Source organism: Pteropus alecto, unplaced genomic scaffold (genome assembly GCF_000325575.1).
Source record: "Pteropus alecto unplaced genomic scaffold, ASM32557v1 scaffold45, whole genome shotgun sequence".
Taxonomy (NCBI): Eukaryota; Metazoa; Chordata; class Mammalia; order Chiroptera; family Pteropodidae; genus Pteropus; species Pteropus alecto.
Window position 1 is genome coordinate 11,075,949 of NW_006442491.1, and position 22,169 is coordinate 11,098,117.

Sequence of the window (22,169 nt, forward strand, 5' to 3'; positions counted from 1 at the left end):
ATGGATGAACATTTTTAGGGTTTGCTGACTATAATTTAGGGTTGCCTAACTTGTAGTTCTGCCTATGATGTAACTTTGAAGACCTCCTTCGCCTCTTTCTCATCTCCAAAAGTCTGCTCAAGTCCTTCCTTTTCTCTCAGATCATACTAGTCTAACTGTCATACTGCATAACTGTCCTCCTCAGAATTTACATTTCTTAGTTTCAGTCACATTCACTTGGCAAGTAATTATACACTCCCTCATGGTTTTTCTTCTACTGTTTTATTGCATTTTCTTTCTGATATTATTTATTAAATTTTGTTGTTTATTGTTTTCATTAAGATCACTAGCACTAAACTTATTGAGGTCAAAGATGGTATAAGCATGAGACTTTATATCCTCCATGGGGTTTATTTATATATCTGGTGCTCACTGATTGATCAATATTTTCCTATCAGGTTGGTCCCTGCTGACAAGGGATGACACTGCAGAAACGTATCTACTGCTGAGGCTGAAAACAACAATTTTCTTATCTTTATAGCATTATAAAGCAGTTCTGTAATGTAAGAAAAATAGTTTTTTCATAGTGCATCATCTAAAGAGCAGATTTATCTATTTTATCCTTTATATCTTCTCTCTCAACCTTTTTCTCAAATTCTCTCTCATTTCTACTAATCATCAAAACCTACATGTTCTGCTTAAAGGCCAGCTGCCTTGGGAAGAGGTATTACTGGCAAAAACATCAATCTCTGATTGATAAACATTACTCTGGGTTAACACTTAAAGCTTAAGAATATTTTTAGACAAGCTAATTAAGGGGCAGTTTGTATCGTTTGTACAAATGTGGTTGTGCATGTTTAACAAAGTAAAAATAAAACTGAATTCTCAGGAGTTTTTACCATGGAGAGGTTCATAAGATTATAAATTGTTTTGTATTCTGAGTGCCAAGGTAGTAATACAGAAAATGCCAGTGAGCAAATAAACAGGTACTATTGGAGGGTCTGTGTGAATGTTTCCTGGTGCATCCCTAGGTCCATCTGCTCCTTTCACTCTATTGCCCTGAATTTTTAAAATTTAAAACTTAAAATAGGTAATCTCTTGATTTTTTCCTGAAGCTTATCAATAATGTAAATGTTAAATTCATACTTTAATTATGTTTTTCTTTAATTTCTCAGTAAGCTATTCTAGAATTAACTCCATAATTATGCACATCACCACTTCCTCCCAGATCTGTGCCCTTTGCCAGCTTCACTGCAGTCTTCTACTTCCGCACCCATCACCCCACCCCCAATCTTCCACTAGCACACAAACCCACCAGTAATTACTAACGTCCAAGCACGTAATTCCGGCAGCACTAGGCTTTTTCATTTGACGCAACTACGCAGAGAGCTGTCTGGACATGCAGCATAAAGTCAAAGCCTTTTTGAAGACTCATACCCGTCTTTTCTCTCTTCCTCCCATCATTAAACACAGTTGTTTATTTCATCTGCAGATTGCAGTTATAAAAATTTTCCATGCAATTACATACTCTTGGATAATAATTTTGCATCCATATACAATAACAAACTAATATATATTTATATGGAAACACATGGTTTTCCATTAAAATGAAAAACAATAGGAGATAAATAGCTGGGAATGAAAATACTTCTCTATATAGACAAGGTATTTTAGCACCTCTAGTATATAAATGATTGGAGTTATGATTAACTAAACACAGTCCAAGATCTTATTTTGAGGCTTTTCAGGGGATCGTGATAGCATTTTCTCTTATTTAACAATTACTCAAATAGTGGAATCTTACTTATGACACTGTTTCTCTTATTTAACAGTTACTCAAATAGTAGAATTTTGCTCCTGGTATTTTTATGCAAATTTTATCTACATCGAACAGCTATAAATATCCCTGTGATAATTTGTTCACTTAGAGGCTCTATTTCTCACAGCAGAAAATGGTTAAATTACTCATCACCACCTCAGCAAAATCCCGCAGCGCCATAATAGAAATTGCAGTAGATCTTTAGGTCAGAGTCCAGTTCCAGTCTAACTCCATAGTCCTTTTACTAGTATTACTCTGAAGGACACAGTTGGGTTCTGAGAAAGATCAGTCTTAATGTTGTCAAAATCAGAAATGATTACCTGAGATAACCAATGTCCATCGGAAATACTTCCACTTACTCTGAAACCATGGCAAAGAGGGTAAATCTATACCGTATAGGAACTGTAATATTTCTCAAAGTGTATTTTTTGTGGGTCTGTGCTTGGGATCATCCCTAATTATAAGGATGGGAGAGAAGGAAGAGGAAGACAAATTTATTTTTAAAGTTGATTCTTCTTAGTTCAACTTCCTCCATATTTTTATCAAATAGAAATATATATGGAGATATATCATATCTATAAACAGATCATATTGGCATCTTCATGTATACCTCATTCGTGCCTATCTAAGATCTGTAGACAGATCTACTCTATGTTAAAAACAAAAGCAAACGAAAGCTTTGATATCCTACTGGAGGATAAATGTAGACTTTTTTTTTTCAAAATGTGTTTATTTCCTAGCAAAAATGTAAGAAGGTGATACAGAAAATTTCCGCAGGTAGACTTTTATTTTTTTGAAACTATGCAGGAGCTGCGAGGATGGGAGCAGGTAATTGCTTGCAAAGGAGCCTCTGTGGGCAGGATTTCTTTTTCTTTATTTCTTTTTAACCTACCACGTCTGCTCTGTTAGGGGTCTCTGTGGGATCAAGGTCTCAGGCAATTTGGCCTCTAGCCCTGGAACATCTAGCCCTGGCCAGGCATCTCTGCCGCAGATGCAACGCAGCGGCCGGGACTGCTGTCCGCGGTGCTGAAAGGTCGAAGGTGCCACCGCGGCCCCTCAGTATCGCTGTCCAGGGTACTGAGTGCGGTCCGCCGCAGTCCCCAAGGCGAGCCCACCCCCGCTCTCTACAGGGCCCTCCTAGCCAGCACGACCCGCCTGCCTCCCACCAGCCTGCAGTTGATGTGAAGCAGGCGACATAAATCAAGTCTGTGGGGCATGGAGGCTGCTGTCGCTTCTGCAGCTCAGCTTGCCCAAGGCGGGAACTCCTCCTTCTCTTTTCGTCTCCCCGGCGCCGACACCCTGCCTTCTCCCCAATTCTTCCCTGGGTAATAGCGCCCTAACATCAACAGTCGTAATAATAGGGTTAGAACAACAGGGTTTGTTTATTTTGGTCTACAGGAGAGAAAAAAGCAGCCTAAACATCTCTGAAAACTGCATCGCAAAATGGAAGAGAGGATCCCACTACTGTTTCAAAAGAGTAAGTTATTATTCAGTACGTAACCTTGCGCTTCCTCCGAACCGCACCATCTGCAGCGTCCCCATTCATCCCTTACCTAAGCAGCTCACCTCGAAAATACTTTATAAAGCTCCAAGCGGGAGTCTAGCCAGACGCGCACGTATGGAATACCGCACCCTAGGTGCACAAATACTTGTATTTGCCCAAGCTCACTTGGTCTGTTAGCTGTGGTCCTCTCTGGGTATACAGCCATCCAGAGCCAGAAACAAGACCTGGAGAGTGGGCTCCTTACCTTAGCTTCTCCAGAGGGTGGTGTTCGCCCAGCCCCTGCAGGTTGCAAGTGTGGAGGAGCAGCGGAGCAGAGAGGGAAGGAAAGACAGCGTCTGACCTCCCCGAGGTTTCGTCTTCAATGCAACGTGAGCTCTGCCCTCATCAAAGATGGCCGTCCCTTTTGACGTCAGCAGCTTTTAATAGCCTTCTCCTGGAGGGGCGGGGGGAGGTGTGTTGTGGAGAGGGCGGAGGGAGGACAGGCTCGGGATGGGAGGGGAGAAGCCACGAGGTGCGGAGATCTTGACTCAGCTCCCTGAGCGCTTTACTGCAAACCTTTATATTTTAGTCTTTTATAATCACGGCAACGGGATGATTCTTATAACTCCATTTTAACACCCGGTCTCGGGCAAACACATTTATCCTACGACTGGTTTTGATATTCTTTATTTGCATATGTGTATATATGTATATCTATGTATGTGTGTATATGTGTGTATGTATAATATATGTATGTATATATGATATATATACAATTATGTATAAAAAATCTTTCTCCTGCTGAGTTGTCTTTGGTTGAGTCATCGAAAGGGAGGGGAAAACAGAGGAGTAGTAGGAGGCGGGGGCGAGGTGGGGGAAATTTCAGCTGCAATTTCTTTTTTCTAAGAAGAGGGTACGAAGGGGCATCCCTATTCACCCTCATCAGCCCCATATATGGACAGGCTACGTGTGTTGCTATATTTATGAGTGATTTCTTCATTTTATCAAAGCAGCATCGAGGTCTTGCAGTTCTCACTAAAGTGGTCAGTTGGGAAGAGAGACACGCACATGATATTTTAAAGTACGTCAGAGCAATTATCGTTGAGAGATATCAAATCAGCTGGAGGTGGGAGAGGCGAAGGGAAGGGCAGTTAACCTAAACAGAGTGGGTTTTCTGGAGTTCAAGGCTTAAAAGTTGAGGGTTGTTTGCAGAGGACAAAATAGATAAGACGTTTTCGGTTGAACTTGCCATCAGAGCCTGGGATTTTATGTTGGATTTCTTTGGAATAATCCACAGAAGCGTGTTCACACTTATAGAACCGCCTAGACTTCCTGGGGGAATGAGGACGGCTGCGAGTTTAACAATCACTGGGACGCTACAAAATTCTGGTGGTCCATTCAGTGAGCAAATCCTGGGTACCAGCCGAGGCTAGCTTGGGGGTCCTCTGATGCTCAAAACAGGGCGTGAGCGAGAAGGGCTACTTCGCTGGTCATGTGACAGGTTAAAAATAAGAATCATAAAGCAGTATTCCTGTCCTTTGTTGTGCATTAGGCGCCAGGGAAGGTGGGGGAGGATATGCAAATGGTTCCTCGGTGGCAGCCTCTCGGATGAGTCACAGGTGTTTGGTAGGCTGTCTCGGGGCTCTCCGAGGGGAGAGCGAGCTGGAAGCGCGTGGGAGGTGGGGGACCTCGGCTGAGGAACTGTTTGTACTTTTCCGGGAAGGATGTGATTAGAAGTCGTGCCTCGCAATGTTGAAACTTGATGGCCTCTTTTAGGCGATGGAAAATCCTTGTCTCCGGTCGGAGAAAACGACGCACCCTCCTCACCCCCTCCCCAACAAGTTTCGGTTTTTAATTGCACACAGTAGGTGGAGGGGAGAGGGAGGCCCCTGCTTCCTAATGTGGAGCGGGAGAGGAAAGGAGGATGGGGGAGGGGGGAGAGAGAGAGAGAAGGAGGGAGGAGGAGCGGGAGAGGGGGCGAGAGAGAGGAGAATGAATCTCAGGAAAGGAAAGGAAAAAAGCAGAGTTGTAAAGAGGCTGTTTAGAACGAGCAGAGCTGTAAAAATTTAATAAGGGATACTTTAATTAAAATAAGTAAAAGTCATTGTTTCTTAAAGATTGCTTGACCCAAAGGGTATTTTGAAATATTAATGTTTTCAATAATAATTAACTAATAGTGTTTGAATTTTTATTAAAACTAGATTCCTAAAACAAGGCATGTTGCTAGAATTTGTTTGATTAAATATTTATTAAACATTTAAGATTTTTATACAATACAGAAGAAAATCTGTAGACAGTTAAAATCTTAGACACTTAATTGCCAATAAAACTCCCAGTTATGGTTCTTACTTTCATTATAAAGCACACTGGAATGTGGCTGGAAGAAGTGGCGACAAATGTAATGTCACTGCAAAATTTTTTCTAGCAAGATTTTTTTCTAAAATGTGACACTTTTTAGCATGTGGAAGTTTAGGGGGAATAAGCTAGCAGTAGAGAGAAATAAAACATGTTATGGTCTGCAGACTGAAAGTCATTCAGCAGAAAGTTTTGTGAAGAAATGGAGGAGGTGGAGGATTTTCTGGAATTAAAAAGTAAAAAATGTAGCTACGTCAGTGATGTATTCTCATCCTGCAGGGCAAAAGTTATGCGGCAGTCATAGGGGAAGACTGACTTGATATTCTGAATTTTCAACTGATAATGCCCCATACTGACATCTTTAAAAATTACAGATAAGAAGAGAGAGGCTGAAAATAACCCAGGCTCTACAGGATTATCTCATAGTGGCAGAAGCATTTTCCATTCTCATGTGTTTGTGTTAAAAATGATGCTGTTTGATAGGTTCTGCATCTTGTCCTGGGAAAGAAAGGTAGCAGAGTCTAATTTGAGAAACATAAACATTGAATAAATGTAAGTCTATTACGGATGACCAGATAGCCCTAAATGTATTTTTAATATGATAATGAGATTTTTTCCCCTAGGGCTTTTTCCTTGCTTGATTCAAAAAATCCATAGTCATCCTGGCAGATTCATGTTATTCAGCATCTATAAAGGCCTAAATCCCACAGAGAAAGAAGGTGATGAAAAATTTGCTCTGAAATGATTCAGTTACTTTCCTGTGAGTCATTTCTACAAAAAACCAACATGCAGAATAACTAATGCTTAGAAACTCATTCCATGAGTAATGAGAAAATTACCTGCTCTGCTGGATGGATATTTACACTATGCTAATTCAGTCTCTGAAAGCTTTTCTGGTGCGCCATGCCCCAAAATATTATAATTTGCAATAGCTCCAAATCCAAGTTATTTAGTTTGTATCTCCCAGGTAAAGTACAAGATTCATGATTCAATCAATAATTACTACTTCATAAAGGATGATAATAAAAGCTTTTATAAAATATCATATGATCTTTCCACAGTCAATTTGCAAGTAGTTTAGAAAGAGCTCAGCTTGGAACTCTCCTCTCCAAGGTCTTCATTTGGGACATGCCTGGCACCCTGTGACAGTATTTAAAAACACTGTGAGGGCACAAGGCTTGGGCACAAAAATGTAAAATTTAACAGATCAACTGTTTGATTCCTTGGTTTGCTTTTCACATGGCTTGTTTGACACTTTCCCTATATGTTCTTTCAACCTTTACCCCAGTCCCCACCGCATTTATATACAGTGACCTAATAATACCTGTCAAAACTTAAATACTCTTGATCTAAAATCCCCAGTCTGTGCTGTTCCCCAAAGCCACTGAGGTACAGACGTATCCTGTAAGAGGTAGAAAGAGAATCAGAAATATTGGTTTCTGTTTCTGGCTTGCTATGTTAAGAAAAAAATAAAACTAAACACCCAGAATTTTAAATAAAACACTTTGTTCTTTACTAAGAACAGCATCGTAGGAAGGACCCAGTGGCTGAGTGCTTCCACATTGCTGTTCCTCAGTACATCAAAATTGCAGACTCTTTCTTACAGATAAATGCATCCTAGGAACTCCCCAATTCTGAAACATGCTTGTGGTCAAGTAGGGAGGAAGAACCTTGGGACAATCAGGGATAGAGAGGAGAAAATAGTAGTCAAATTTAGCAAACCTCAAAAAGGCTCTTTGAAAGGAATTCAGTATTCTTTCAGTAAGTATTTTAAGAATTTTATTAGGTCTGTAACCTCTCTGTACCTCAGTTATCTCCTAGGTAAAATGGGAACAATAATTAAAACCAACTCTCAAGGAAATTGTGAAGTGCTTAGAATCATCATGTCTGGCACTATGAAGTATTGGTTAAATAAATCTATCGATTGATGAGATTTTAAATTTTCTTTAAGTAATGATATGTAACTCTGCTTTAATATGGAGGGTTGATTTTTTTTTCATTAGCTACTAACTAGATATGAATCATTTCATGGATCTGGGCCTTGGTTTCATCATCTGCACTAATTCATTAATTTACTCAGCATCTAATACCTGCTATATGCTTGGCACTGGAATATATTAAGATATAGGTAAAACAGAGGAGGGAATTGAGGATTAGAGAGGTTAAACAACCTTACCAAGGGCACGGGTAATATATGTTACAGATAGAATTTGGACCCCAGGCCCAAGTTCATAATCACTATGCTTTAGCACAGACTCTTCCAGCCCCTTCAGACTCATCCTCTCTGTACTAGTTAGGGTTCTCCAGAGAAACAGAACCAATAAAATGTGTGTGTGTGTGTGTGTCTGTGTGTGTACATGCACATGCGCATACGCACATTCTCTCTCCCCTGCCACTTCATTCATATATATATATATGCAAAGAGATTTATTAAGCTGGAGACTTATGAAAGCTAAAGATGGTATAGGTCCAGTCCAATGGCCAGCAGGCTCAAGTCCCAGGAAGAGCAATTGTTTCACTTTGAATCTGAAGGCAGGAAAGTGACAGTGTCCCAGTTTAAATGCAGTCAGGCAAAAGTAATTCTCTTTTGCTCCAAGGATAATCAGGCTTTTCGTTCTATTTAGGACTTTGAGCTGATTGGATGAGGCCCACCACATTAGGGAGGGCAATCTGCTTTTCTCAGTCTACTGCTTTAAATATTAATCTGATCCAAAAACACCCCTACCCTACAAAAACACCAAGAATAATGTTTGATCAAATAGCTAGGCATCTAGCCCAGTCAAACTCACATAAGATTATAGCTATCCTCTTTATAGCTAACCTCTCTGCTTCAACACATCGTAGTTTGTGCATGATTTTTTTCATTAGAAGCTTTAGGGTCACATTTGCTAATAGGATGAGTCTATGGACCAATGACCACAAGGTTTGGCTGAGGTGAATTCTAAGAGAGAGATCTAGGCTGGCAAGATGATTACCTGAGGTAAACTAAAGCAATATATTCAAAGGAAAAGAGTGCCAAGTACAATCAAGGAGGGACCTCACAGATCAATACTAAATAAGGAGTATAAATAAAAATTGAGTCACAAGTTGCACTCAAAATATACTTGAGAGAGTGAGCCAGAAGTCAGAACAGAAAAAACAGTGGCCATTTTGACCACTGTTTTTGAGGGAATGATATGAAGTCTTAAGTAGAAATTGATTCCGAGAGCCAGGAACTCTGGCAAGGAAAATCAGGTTGAGATGAGTTGAGGTGACTAATTCAGGATGTGGCTGGAGAATAGAGCAAGAATATCTGGGACCATTCTATTAGTGTTGGCCATGAAGTTCTTCCAGCTGACAGGCACCAGTCTGGGCATGCTAATATTTCACCAGATATTATCAATGAACTCTTGGTCATATCCAATGGGTATCTATCTTTCTTAACCTCTGGTCTCACCTGACACTCTGTACCATTCATTCCATTTCTTAAAGTGCTTTATCAGGTGCCTTCACCTCTGTTTCTCTCCCTTTTTTATTGGCTCCTTATTTCCATAGTAGATAGATTGAAGCAGAAAAATTGTGGTGCTCAGCAGATTAACCTGGACATTTCCCTGAGTACCACACAAGCCCTCATATGTCCAAGGAATATGTTCTGACTCTTCACCATGAAAACTTCTGTACTCTAAGCCAAAGAGAAGACTGTTGAACAGCTCACATTGGCATAGCCCTGTACAAGTTGTAAAGCACTGTCATACACATGATCTCATTTTATTCTCTGAGATAGGTATAAAGGTAAAAAAGAATTTTGATTGATTTTTCAGACTCCCATACTGACCATGGTACATTAAGAGAATCCAATGTCTTATTCCTCCCTTCACATGTTGTCTTAAAAAGACCTAACCTATGCTCTTGAGTTTAACCATCATATATATGTGTATGACTGTTAATTTTATATTCCCAGTCCCATCTTCTCTCATGAGCTTCAGAGTCGTATTCCTAGCTTCTTACTGAATACTCTCATCTGAAGGATCAAAGACATCTCAATCTGAGCATATTTATGTATCGGTCAATTTGCTCTACTCTTCTTCTCTTCTTATATTCTTAATTAACAGTCTCAACAAGTGTCCTCCTTACTAAACTAGCCCTCAGAAGCATCTTGGTTTTATTTGTTCTCCTTTTCTGGTTTTTCTTCATCTCTATACACTCATTTCTTGGTGATTTTATCCAATTCTAGAACCTAAAATAGCATCTATGTGTAATATTCTCATATTTATAGATTCAGCCCTGATTTATCTCCTGAACTCCAGCCTGTATATCCAACTTCTTACTCAATACCTGCACTTAACTATAAAGCAAATATATATAACCTAGCATGTTTGAAGTAGAATTTGAGACTTTTAACTCCAAAATGGCTCCCCTCCCCAGTGTTAACTATATTAGTAACCAGCAACTACATTCACCTAGTTCCTCAGGGTGAAAATTTATTTCACTCATCTTTTTCACATGCACATCTAATCTATAAGCAAATATTGCTCTACTTTCAACACATTTTCTAAATCCAGCTACTTCTCAACCTTCCACAAATCTTTAGTTTAAATTACTATCATCTCTCACTTGGGCTATAAAAGTAGCCTCTGAATTTGTCCCCTAGCCCCTATTTCTCCATATAGCTGCCATTATAATACTTTTAAAAGACAAATCTTTCTCAAAACTGTTTAATGGCTCCTATAGCACTTAGAAGTCCTTCTCTTAACCTACAAAATCAGGCTCCTAGTCATCTCTTCAAATTCATTCCCCAACACTCTCCTGCTTATCTCCATTACAATCACATTGCCCTTCTCGTTGTTCATTGTACAGTCAAGCTCACTCTCACCTCAGGACCTTTGTGTTTGTTATTACCTTTACCCGAAACACTGTTTCTCAGATTTTTCATGTCTCACTTTCTCAAATGCTACTTATTCAAAGGAGCCTTCACTGATAATCCAAATTAGCTAAACTTGATAACTTCTAATTCACTATCATTCTCTATTCTCTTAACCTGAATTATTTTTCTTCGTGGCACTTTCTCCTCTCGAGATTATATATTTGTTTATATTTTTATCTATATCTTATTTCCAAGAGGCAACAATTTTCAATGACATTAGCTTTTCCCTTGGGTAAATTATTTTTTGTGTGTGTTTCTAAATAATATGCAGACATTGCTAATTCTTGATTTATAAAGTAGATTATCATTTAACTTCCTGTTATGGTCAATGATAACCAAACTCTCTTATATCACTTTTTCCTCTCCCCATCCTCTCAATACCAGAACTTTTTGTTAAATAATCACTCAGCCATTAATATGACTAGGTAAGTACTGTTTGCTGATAAGTTAATACCACCACACAATGAATATGCTTCTTCTTTTGAATAATTTGCCATTTTCCTTGGGGAAGATTTTAAGGGCCTCCACAGAGGAGAAAAGAATGGTTGCTTACAAATAAACGTGAATCGCGTCAACATCAGACTTCTCATCAGCAAATCCAGATGATAGAGGTCAATGGAATAAGTCTTCAAACGGAAGAAAAATAAACTTTAGTCTATAAATCTATACCGAGCCAGAATGTTAATAAAAAATGAAAGACAAAATAATTTCCAGACATACATAGACTCAGGAAGTTTACTCCTTATGCACTCTGTATGCAAATAAAAGCATTTTCTGAGGAATGTACCCCAACAATATAACTACTTACAAAAGAATCTACAAAATATAGGAAGACTAGGGATCTAGTAAATATTGGAACTAATATAGAATTTCTTTCTTAGGATCAAAGCTAGGAAACAAGTATAAAAATAAATCAGTTCAAATTAGATCATTTAACAAATAGTGTAATTTAAAAGGTAGATGATCCTAGTATTAGGCTGACAAATGGCATAGACATCTAACAGCAATAAAAATAAAAGAGTCTTATGAATCCCAGGAAAAACAGAAGCTATACCACACATTTTTTGGTTCAAATATGACAAAATTTTTAGCAATTTTTGATGGAGCTTAAGGAAAGATCTTCCAGTTGTTCTTTCCCTTTGATTATTTGTGTGTGTGTGTGTGTGTGTGTGTGTGTGTGTGTGTGTGTAAAGATTTAGTGCCATAGGAATATTTAAAAACTCACTACTCTACCTTATTCTACAGTGAATAGTATTTATATAATCATAATGCTGTAAATGCTATTTATTGATTTTCAAAGTTTGTAATCAAGCTGTAGATCAAGCACAAAAGACAATTATCTTTACCTAACAGAATCTAAATGTTATAAGGCCTAACATGTAAAAGTGGTGGTAGAACTGTCATAATGTGGTAGTTAAAGGAAGGGACTGAGGAGCATACAAGGTGAACAGGTGTTAGTTAATGTACAAACCTTAATTTACTAATTTTATGTAGGAAAGAGTTAAGAAAATCAGTATCAAATTGATAAAAGAAAATTAAAGCTTAATCATATTATATGGTTACGTATAAAGTTATATATAAAATTATAAAATTAACAGGAAACCAAAAATTAATATAAGTAACAAAGATTGGTGTTAGAATAATGAAGAAAGAGCCAATTAGATTATGTTCTAATATTTTATTTATTTATTTTATTTATTTTTTATTTTTTATATTTTTATTTTTTCGATTATAGTTGATATAAAATATTATATTAATTTCAGGTGTACAATACAGTGATTAGACATTTACATAAGTTATTTAACTTATGAAGTGATCATCCCGATAAATGTACCCATCTGACAACATACATAGTTATTACAATACTACTGTTTATATTCCCCATGTTATACTCTGTATCCCCATGACTATTTTGTAACTACCAATTTGTACCTCTTAATCCCTTTCTTCCTTACCCATTCTCCATCCTCCATTCTGACAACCATCGAAATGCTCTCTGTAAATATGTTTCTGTTGTTTGTTTGTTTATCTTCTTCTCTAGATTCCACATATGGCATTTGTCTTTCTCTGTCTGATTTCCTCCACTCAGCACAATACACTCTAGGTCCATCCATGTTGTTGCAGATGGTAAGATTTCATTCTTTCTTATGGCTGAGTAATATCCCACTGTACATATCTACCACCTCTTTATTCATTTATCTATTGATGGACACCCAGGTGTCCTCCTTATCTTGGTTATTGTAAATAATGCTGCAATGAAAATATGGATTCATATGTCCCTTCAAAGTAATGTTTTGGGTTTCTATGGATAAATCTTCAGAAGTAGGATTACTGAGTCTTTCTTTGTGTCTTGTTACAGCCTTTGTTTTAAAGTCTCTTTTGTCTGATATAAGTGTTGCTACCCCAGCTGTTTTTTGTTTGTTTCCATTTTCCTGCAACATCTTTTTTCATCCCTTTACTTGCTGTCTGTATATGTTTTTCAATCTGAAGAGAGTCTTTTGTAAGCAGCATATGTGAGCGTCTTGTTTTCTTATCCATTCAGCCACCCTGTCATTTGATTAGAACATTTTATCCATTTATACTTAAAGTGATTATTGCTAGATATGTAGTTATTGCCATTTTATTATCATATTTTTAAATCTATTTTTTATTTTTCCTTCTTCTTCTTAAAGAAGTCACTCTATAGCATTTCCTATAATACTGGCTTAGTGATGATGAACTCCTTTAGCTTTGTTTTGTCTGGGAAGCTCTTTATCTGTCCTTCACTTCTGAACGATAGCTTTGCTGGGTAGAGTAATCATGGTTGCAGTTCCTCACTCTTCCTCACTTTGAATATTTCCTGTCAATCCCTCTGGCCTGCAAAGTTTCTGTTGAGAAATCAGCTGATAGTCTTATGAGAGCTCCCTTATAGGTAACTAACTGCTCTTCTCTTGCTGCTTCTAAGATTCTCTGTCTTTAATGTTTGGCATTTTAATTATGATGTGTCTTGTTGTAGGCCTCTTTGAGTTCATCTTGTTTGGAACTCTGTGCTTCCTGAGCTAGTATGTCTACTTCCTTCACCAGGTTAGGGAAGTTTTCCGTCATTATTTCTTCAAATAAGTTTTCAATTCCTTGCTCTGTCTCTTCTTCTGGTATTCCTATGATGCAAATGTTGGTATGCTTGATGTTGTCCCAGAGACCCCCTAAAACTATCCTAATTTTTTTTGGATTCTTTTTCCTTGTTGCTGTTCTGATTGGGTGTTTTCTGATGCTTTATCTTTTAAATTGCTAATTTGGTCCTCTGCTTTATCTAATCTACTGTTGACTCCTCCTAAAGTATTCTTCATTTCAGTTATCATTTTCTTCATTTCTGACTGGTTCTTTTTTATGTTTCTATCTCCACTTTATGTTTTCTATTTTTTTGTTAAAGTTCTCACTGAGTTCCTCTACTCTTCCCTTAAGTTCATTGAGCATCTTTATAACAGTGTTTTGATCTCTGCATCTGATAGATTGCTTGTCGAAATTTTGTTTAGTTCTTTTTCTGGAGCTTTGTTCTCTTCTTTTATTTGGGACATGTTTCTTTGTCTTCCCATTTTGGCTGCCTACTTGCATTTGTTTCTATGTATTAGGTAGGGCTCCTATATCTCCCCATCTTAGTAGAGTAGCCTTAAGTAGTAGGTGTCCTGTGGGGCCCAGGGGCACAGTCTTCCCTGGTTACCTGAGCCAGGTGCCCCAGGTATATCCCTTGTTTGGGTTGTGTGTGCCCTCATATTGTAGATTAGCCTTGGTTACTTTTGCTAATCAATGGAAGGGATTGACCCTTGGGCTGATTGGTTGTGATGCCTGGCTATAACCAGTGGAGGACCTGTTGTGTAGGGGCTGACCTTACAGAGCAGGATTTGCTTTAGTGGGGCTTTAGTGTCTGCCCTTGGCTATATTGTCCTCAGATGTGACCCTGGGTGGTGCTAAGGCTTAGATTGAAGCTGCCTACTGGGCATGTAGGCCAGGGCCTCCTGGGAGGGGCCCTGCAACAGGCCAAGTTCAGCTGCAGCTGAACTTGTAGTGCTCTGCCTGGGCCACATGACATGAGACACCAAGCAATCCACAGATGGCCGCCACCCACACTGGGCTTGGAAGTGCCTTGAGAGGCCAATTCTCAAACTAAGGCTGGCTGTCACTAGTGCTGGGTTTGGGGCTGCTCAGCAAGAGGATGGGGCACGCTGAGGCCAGATGCTGTTTGTTTAGGTTTTGCGAACCTTTGAGAGATTTTAGGAAAGTCTGTTGCATGAGCGAAGACAGGCCATTTATATGGAAAATCCATTGGAAGAGGCTTGAGTGGGTCCCCAGGTTGGGAGAGATAGGTTTTCAGGGAATCACCAGGGCAGGGAGATTCAGACACGGTGGCCACCTGAGTCTTCAAGCCAGGCAGAGGAGAGTTCAACAAAGGAACAATGCCCTCTGCCAGCACTTCTGTCTAGGAGAAAGTTGCCCCTCCAGCCCTTGCCCTGAAGTCAAATAATTCAGTTCCTCCACATACGTCCCTGGCACCTTCTGAACTGCTGCCCCAGCACTGGAGCTCAGAGGTTGTAGGGATTTCTGTTCCCAGCAGTGGAACCCTGGGCTGGGGATCCCAGGGCCAGGACTTCTCACTTCTCTGGGGAGACCTCTGCAGCTAAGATATTTCTTCTGATTCTCAACCACCACATGCGAGTGTAGGACCAGCCCATTTTGTGTCCCTGTCCCTCTTACCTGTCTCAAAGTGGCCTCTTCTGTGTGTCCCTAGTAGTAAGACTTTTGTTAGGCTGGATTTCAGGTAACTTCCAATGATGGCTATTCTGTAGTTTAGTTGTAACTTTAATGTGGTTGTGAGAGGAGGCAAGCACAGCATTTACCTACTCTGCTACCTTGACTGGAACCTCTAATCTTTGATAAGAGAGATTTAATACATATTAGTCAAAGTTAGCAAATCAAGAAATAGAAAATTAAGGTTATAAATACCAAGAACTTAAAACTGAAATATTTAAAAATGTCACTTAGGATAAGAATAAAGACTAAAATGTGTGGTTTTATTTTTTTTAAAAATTATGTAACTGTATAACTCTTTTTAAAAAGAATGGAAATATTGAAATTATTTCAAAATGCTTTTAAGCAGACACTGCTGATTCAGGTAGGCTGTAATGTTTACCTGCAATGTTTATCTAATAATACCTTGGCAATTCTAAAAACTTACTTGTTTATTCTATCAAAACGACATCCACTTTTTATGGTGGATAAAAAAAAAAATGTTCCCTAAAATATATTTGTTTTTCTAGTCAATGTTAAGGACAGAGTCTGGATTAAAATTGAAAGTGAGATATGAGAGCTGATATCTGGGAAGGAAGCCTGTTGGAGTCCACATTTTAGGGGTAAAATTGTGATAATGGGAGAGCCACTTTTGGAATGATGGAGTAAGGAATTCCAAAACTGTTTCTCTGTAAAAGCAATGAAAGCACAGGCAAAAATTGTCAAAATCATATTTTTCTAAGAACTCTGGAAATTAACCAAAGGTTTGCAACAATCTGAGGAGCATTTATACAAGGAAAAAGTCTGAAGCTATGTAAGAACAGCAACTTTGTGGTATTTGACTTTCCATATTCCCATCCTCTTCTTTCTGGTTCCATAGTAACTGCAACCAGGAGCCTAGAAGCCAAGGGAGAGGGACATAATTTGTTTGGAGCTCCCCAGAATCCCCATCCAGAGAGAACTGTGACTAGCTGACCTGTTTGAAAGTTTTCTGGAAACTATCACTATTAGGGCTTGTCTTTATTTGATATGACTCAGAACTCAATCAGTGTGAACAGTGTTTTCTCAGGGCATTTGTCAAAATCAATCAACAGCAAATGTTTAATATAGCAGCTGCCTGAGGCAGTGATAACAGTTGGGGCAAACAAGAGGCTGACCAAAAAACTTAAAAGGAAATGCTGAGAAATGAGATGTTCATAGGGGCTTTAAAAAGCTCTAATACATTTCTGGGAACCTAGAAGATTATGTACATGTATAGGGCTGTGTGCGTATCTAGGAAAGATCTGAGAAGGCCCAGTTCTCTGCATGACCTTGAGACTCAGCATAGGCAGGAAGCAAAGGCTAAAGCAGTGTTGTAAACTCCTTGCTAGAGTGTTGAAACACTATCTTAACACAGAGACAGTTTTTCTGCAGATTATGAGAATTATTGGTGCAAGGCATTTAAAGAAATCCATCCATTCATTAGCTGATCATTAAGCTGAGCAGATGCTTCAGGTTCTTAATTAGGAATTTAATATTAAGCAAAACTATCCTTTAAAAAAAAAAAGGAGAAATTAAGACATCCTAGATTAAAACAAAAACAAATGGGAAGATTTGTTGCTAGCAGAGCTGCCTTATAAGAAACACAAAAGGGAAAGCCTCAGCTGAAACGAAGGGACACTAGACAGTGACTCTAATCCACATGAAGAAATAAACAGCATGGGTAAAGGTAGATACATAATTAAATGTAAAAGTCAGTATTATTGTATATTTTTTTGTTTGTAACTTTTTTCTTCTACTGATTGAGAAGACAACTATATAAATCAACAATATGAAACTGTTGATGGGTTTAAAATGTATAAAGATGTAATTTATATGACAGTGATAGCACAAAGGTAGAGAGAGGGAATGGAGGTATATCAGTGCAAAATTTCTGTATAATATCAAAATCAAGTTTCAATAGTAACTAATATTAATTGGCATTAATCAGTATTCATCTGAACTAGACTTTTTAAATATGTTAATTGTAATTTCCAGGGCAACCATTATGGAAATAACTGGAAAAATAAAGTAAAAGCAAAAAGATAAGAAAATTAAAATGGTACATTAGAAAATATCTATTTAATACAAAGGAAGGAAGCAATAGAGGAATAGAGGAAAAAGACATGATATATTGAAAACAAGTAGCAAAAAGGCAGACATAAATCCTACCTTATCAGTTATAGTAAATGTAAATGGATAAAATACTCTAACCAAAAGGCAGAGATTAGTCAAATGAGTTTTTTAAAAAAATCCACGATCCACTGTATGCTGTCTGCAGGAGACCCAGTTTATAGTCAAAGACACAAATAGGTTGAAAGCAAAAAGATGAAAAAAGATAAACAATGTAAGCAACCAAAACAGAATTGGAGTGAGTTACTAACAACAGACAAAAGAGATTTTCAGACAAAAATTGTTACTAGAGACAAAGAAGGACATTTTATAATTATAAAGGTGTTAACTGATCAAGAAGACATAATAATTACATATATATTTTTTTTTCCCCCAACAGCAGAGCCCCAAACTGATTGAAGGGAAAAAAAGAAAATTTAACAATAATAGCTGGAGACTTCAACACTTCAGTTTCAATATAGGTAGAAAACCTACATTGAAGATCAACAAGGATAGAAGACTTGCATAACTCTAAAACACACTAAACCTAATAGATATCTGTAGAACACTCTACCCAACAACATATATATTCTTCTTAAGTGCTTATCAGCTTCTCCTCTGTGCATATATGTCCAAATCTCTCTCTGCCTCCCTTTTATAAGGATATGTAGAACCTGATTTTATTTAGGTCTCACTACATATGATCTAAGATAATCTCTTCATCTCAAGGTCCTTAACTTGATCACATCTGCAAGAACTCTTTTATAAATAAAATAATGTTTATAGGTTCCAAGAATTAGAACTTGATATTTTGGGGGACATTATTCAGCCTACTAAAGGGAACTTTTACAAACCCTGATGCTTGGATACGAGAAATTCTGATTTAATTGGATTGAAGTGGACTCTGGACATTGATAATGTTTTTAAAGCTTTCCAAGTATATTCAATGTTTTAAACTCCTGTTGTGAGTAAGCCATAGATAAACTGATGAACAGGAGTTATCTTTTTTGTTTCTTTTCAGTCCTTTCCATCTACTTAATCCTTTTTATCAAATTCTCTCCTCCTTTCAAGAAGCCCTAGTGGAGCTAACCTGCTGCCTCAAGTAGCTTCTATTAAGAATAGATTATTAGGTAACTAATTCATATTAAATTCTATTAAATTAATTTCTATTCACCATGCTAAAAAATGAAAGTTATTAAAAAAAAAAAAACGGAGTAAGACAGGATTTCAGACATATTGCCTGGTAGTTAAAGAAATCTCATGGGAAGAAAGAACTTCTGGTATAAGAGAGCTGCAGTATACCACAGAAATAATCCCAGGCATGGAGTCAGGATTTATTTTTATTTAACAAACATACATCAAATGTTATAGATTGCTGGTGTAGCTCTAGACACTTTACATATTTAACTGTCTACAACTTCATGAGCTTTGAACTATTGAAATGCCCATTGAACATATGAGTAAACTAAGAAATGCCCATTGAACTATTGAAATGCCCATTGAACATATGAGTAAACTAAGTAAACTTAGTACCCTAAGTGGACCCAGGCAACCCAGTTCCAGAGCACAAGTACCAGACACTACCCTCTGTTTTTTTGTACCTCTTAGCTTTACTGTTGTATCTTCTCATTCCTGTTCTGCTGTGTCTGTACTGTGTGGCTTTTTGAAAACCTCTTAACCTCTCTGGGCTTGTTTTCTCATCTTTAAAATAAAAAACTATTGAAGGTGGATGTCATGCCACACACAGGATCTAACCAATTGTTTTTTGACTGCTAGAAGCACTCTTTCATTTTTCTGTCCCCTATTTTTAATGTTAAAACTGTATGCTGGTCTGTCACGGTGTGAGCCAGAGACCCCAAAACATGAGTGTCTTAGAAAGTCCATGCTGGAGTAAATCTCTGAAACATTCTGATCAGTTTATTTCATAGATGAGGAAACAGACAGAGGAAGAACTGTAGGGCCAGTCTTTGAACTCCCAGGCAGTAACTTTTTTATGATAAATGTTTTAGAACAGCACTTCTCAACTTGTGTACATGAATCACCTGGGAATTTGTTAAAATGCAAGTTCTGATTCAGCAGGTCTGAGGTGGTATCTAAGATCCTGCATTTCTAACAAGCTCCTAGGTGATGCTGTTGCTGCTGGTCCACACTCCGAGTAGTGAGGTTCTAGATAGAACCCAGTACTTCATATCCATGTTACTATGTCTCCCCAAATCTTAGGGACATGCCCAGGATTATCTTATGAAAACCCATTAGACTTAAGACTTATGGCAGCAAATACAGTTACAAACATTTTGGAATTTAGAAGATGGAAAATGACCATGTCATGCATGATGTGAAATGGAAAAAAGACTGGCAGCTGAGCTGAGGGTCAGCAAGTTGGAACATGGGGCATCTTTACTCCATCATAACATGTATATTAGAACTATCTTGCTTCAAGTTATAGAAATCTAAATCATAATAACTTAGGTGAAAAGGGAACATAATAGTTCACATCATTAAAAAGTCTTGGGTCAGTTCTGGCTTCAATCAAGTTCAAATTCAGGTATTCATACAATGTCATTGGAAATTTATCTCTTGTCATCTGTGCGTTGACTTCATTCTCAGATGAACTCCACCAGCTGTGGTCAATAGCAGAAAAAAAAAATGCCACTTTCCCAATAGTAGGAAATCCTGACTACTTTTTTCATTGGCCAGGCCTGTGTCATGTTATCCTCCCACATCCAATCACTGTGGCTGGAAGTTTGTCAAGCTCTAATTGGCTAGCCTGAGTCAGAATCATGATAAGTCCCATCCAAAACAGATGGACTGGGAGTGTGGGAGGAGAGTAGTCTCAGACAAATATTAGAATGTGGTAAGTAAGAAGGGGAATGCATGCTGAACAAATAACAAATGCTCATTCCAGAGAGTGGAACAGTTGAGCAACTGAAGGCATTAAAAGCTTGGATGGGAAGTCCAAGGCTCAGCAAAGTACTGGGGCTTGAAGGATTAACTCACCAACCAGAGAACATCAGCCTGCAGATGCTATTCTAATGGTGTGAACCTATTGTCATTCTTGTTAAGAATGATTGAGAAGGTCTGGGGTGTAGTTTGAGATTCTGCGTTTTTAACAAACTCCCAGGTGACAGTGATGCTGCTAGCTCATGGACCACATTTCCATGTGGGTTTGTGCTGAAGTATCAGGACATCTCAATTCAGTTATCAGCAGTAGTGAATTCCCTACTTTGCTTGCCCCTCTCTTGAAATGGTAGGGGGTTGGAAGGGTCTGCATGCCCTTAGTAGGCTCTGGTGACTCTGTTACCATTCACTTAGAGATAACATGGACACAAAGGCATCCTTTCCATCAGAATCATGGGCTTCCTCATTTTCTTACTCCAGGCCTCCATAGATTTAAGGCATTGGACCAAAGGAGATGCCTGGTTTAGGTTTCGGGGAGATTAGTTAGCTGGCCCATGGTCAGTATTTTATTCAATAAAAGAGCCAGAAATTACTCCACTTTCTGCTACTCATTTATTGTTCTTTGACTACAGACTAGAAAGATTTACCAAACCCCAGATGACTGCAATTGCATGAGTGGTCCCTGCTGAGGCCAACTCAAATCAGCAGAACTGCCGGTTCACTCAAAAGCTGGCAAGCCATATCAGTTGGCTGTTGTTATGATACACTGAGTTTCAGGGAGGTGTGCAATACTGCATTGCGTGATAATAGATTACTGTAAGATTACATGTATGAACTTGGGTAAATTTTTAATTGTCTCTAAGTCTCTGCTTCCTCTGTAAAATGGGGATAAACTTCTATAGAATTACGTGAATATTAAATGATGAGGAAGGTAAAGATTTTTTTAATGTATTTATTTTAATTAGTTTCAAATATACACTACATTGGTTAGACATCTATATAGTTCATAAAACGATACCCCCAATTGCTCCCTCCCTACTCTGACCCTCCACCTAGCCAACGTGTTAATGCTAACTACTTCCCTATGCCATGCCCCCCAGCCCCGTGACCATCCATCAGCTACTAATTTGAACTTCTTTAAGCCTTCGTCTCATTCTCCCAGCCCCCCAATCCCTCTCCCCTCTGTCCATCACCAAATTGTCCACTATATTTGTGAGTCTGTTTTTGCTTAGTTTGTTCTTTTTATTCCTTAGATTCCTCATATAAGTGAAATCATATAGTGTTTATATTTCTCTGTCTGACTTAAATATCTTCTGTGTCCATCAAAGCAATATCTTTTTCCATCCCCTTATTTTAGTCTGTGTGTGTCTTTTATTCTGAAGTGAGTCTTCTGTATTTTTTCTTCTTAAAGAAGTCCCTCCAACAATTCCTGTAATACTGGCCTGGTGGTAATAAATTCCTTTAGCTTATTTTTGTCTGGGGAGCTCTTTATCTGTCCTTCAATTCTAAATAATAGCTTTGCTAGATAAAGTATCCTTAGTTGTAGATCCTGGGTCTTTATCCTGTCGAATATTTTTTGCCAAGACCTTCTGTCTTGCATAGTTTCTTTTGAGAAATCAGCTGCCAGTCTTATGGGTGTTCCCTTATAAGTAATTACCTATTTTTCTCTTGCTGCTTTTAATATTCTTTCTTTGCATTTAACCTTTGGCATTTTAATTATGACGTGTCTTGGTGTGGGCCTCTTTGGATCCCTGATTTTTGGAATTCTTTGAGCTTCCTGTGGTTTTATGTCCATTTCCTTTACCAGGTTAGGGAAGTTTTCCATCATTATTTCTTCAAAC

General features: G+C 38.2%; 1 protein-coding gene across 3 annotated transcripts in view; it reads right to left on the minus strand.

Moving 5' to 3' along the window:
* The window catches only part of SNAP25 (synaptosome associated protein 25), a 78,461-nt gene extending 74,735 nt beyond the window's left edge, over positions 1–3,726 (minus strand). For all 3 annotated transcript variants that reach the window (XM_025039942.1, XM_025039941.1, XM_006921591.3), the window contains exon 1: positions 3,547–3,726. The gene's annotated coding sequence lies outside the window, so the exon portion shown is untranslated. The remainder of the gene's footprint in view (positions 1–3,546) is intronic.
* Positions 3,727–22,169: the final 18,443 nt, after the last annotated feature.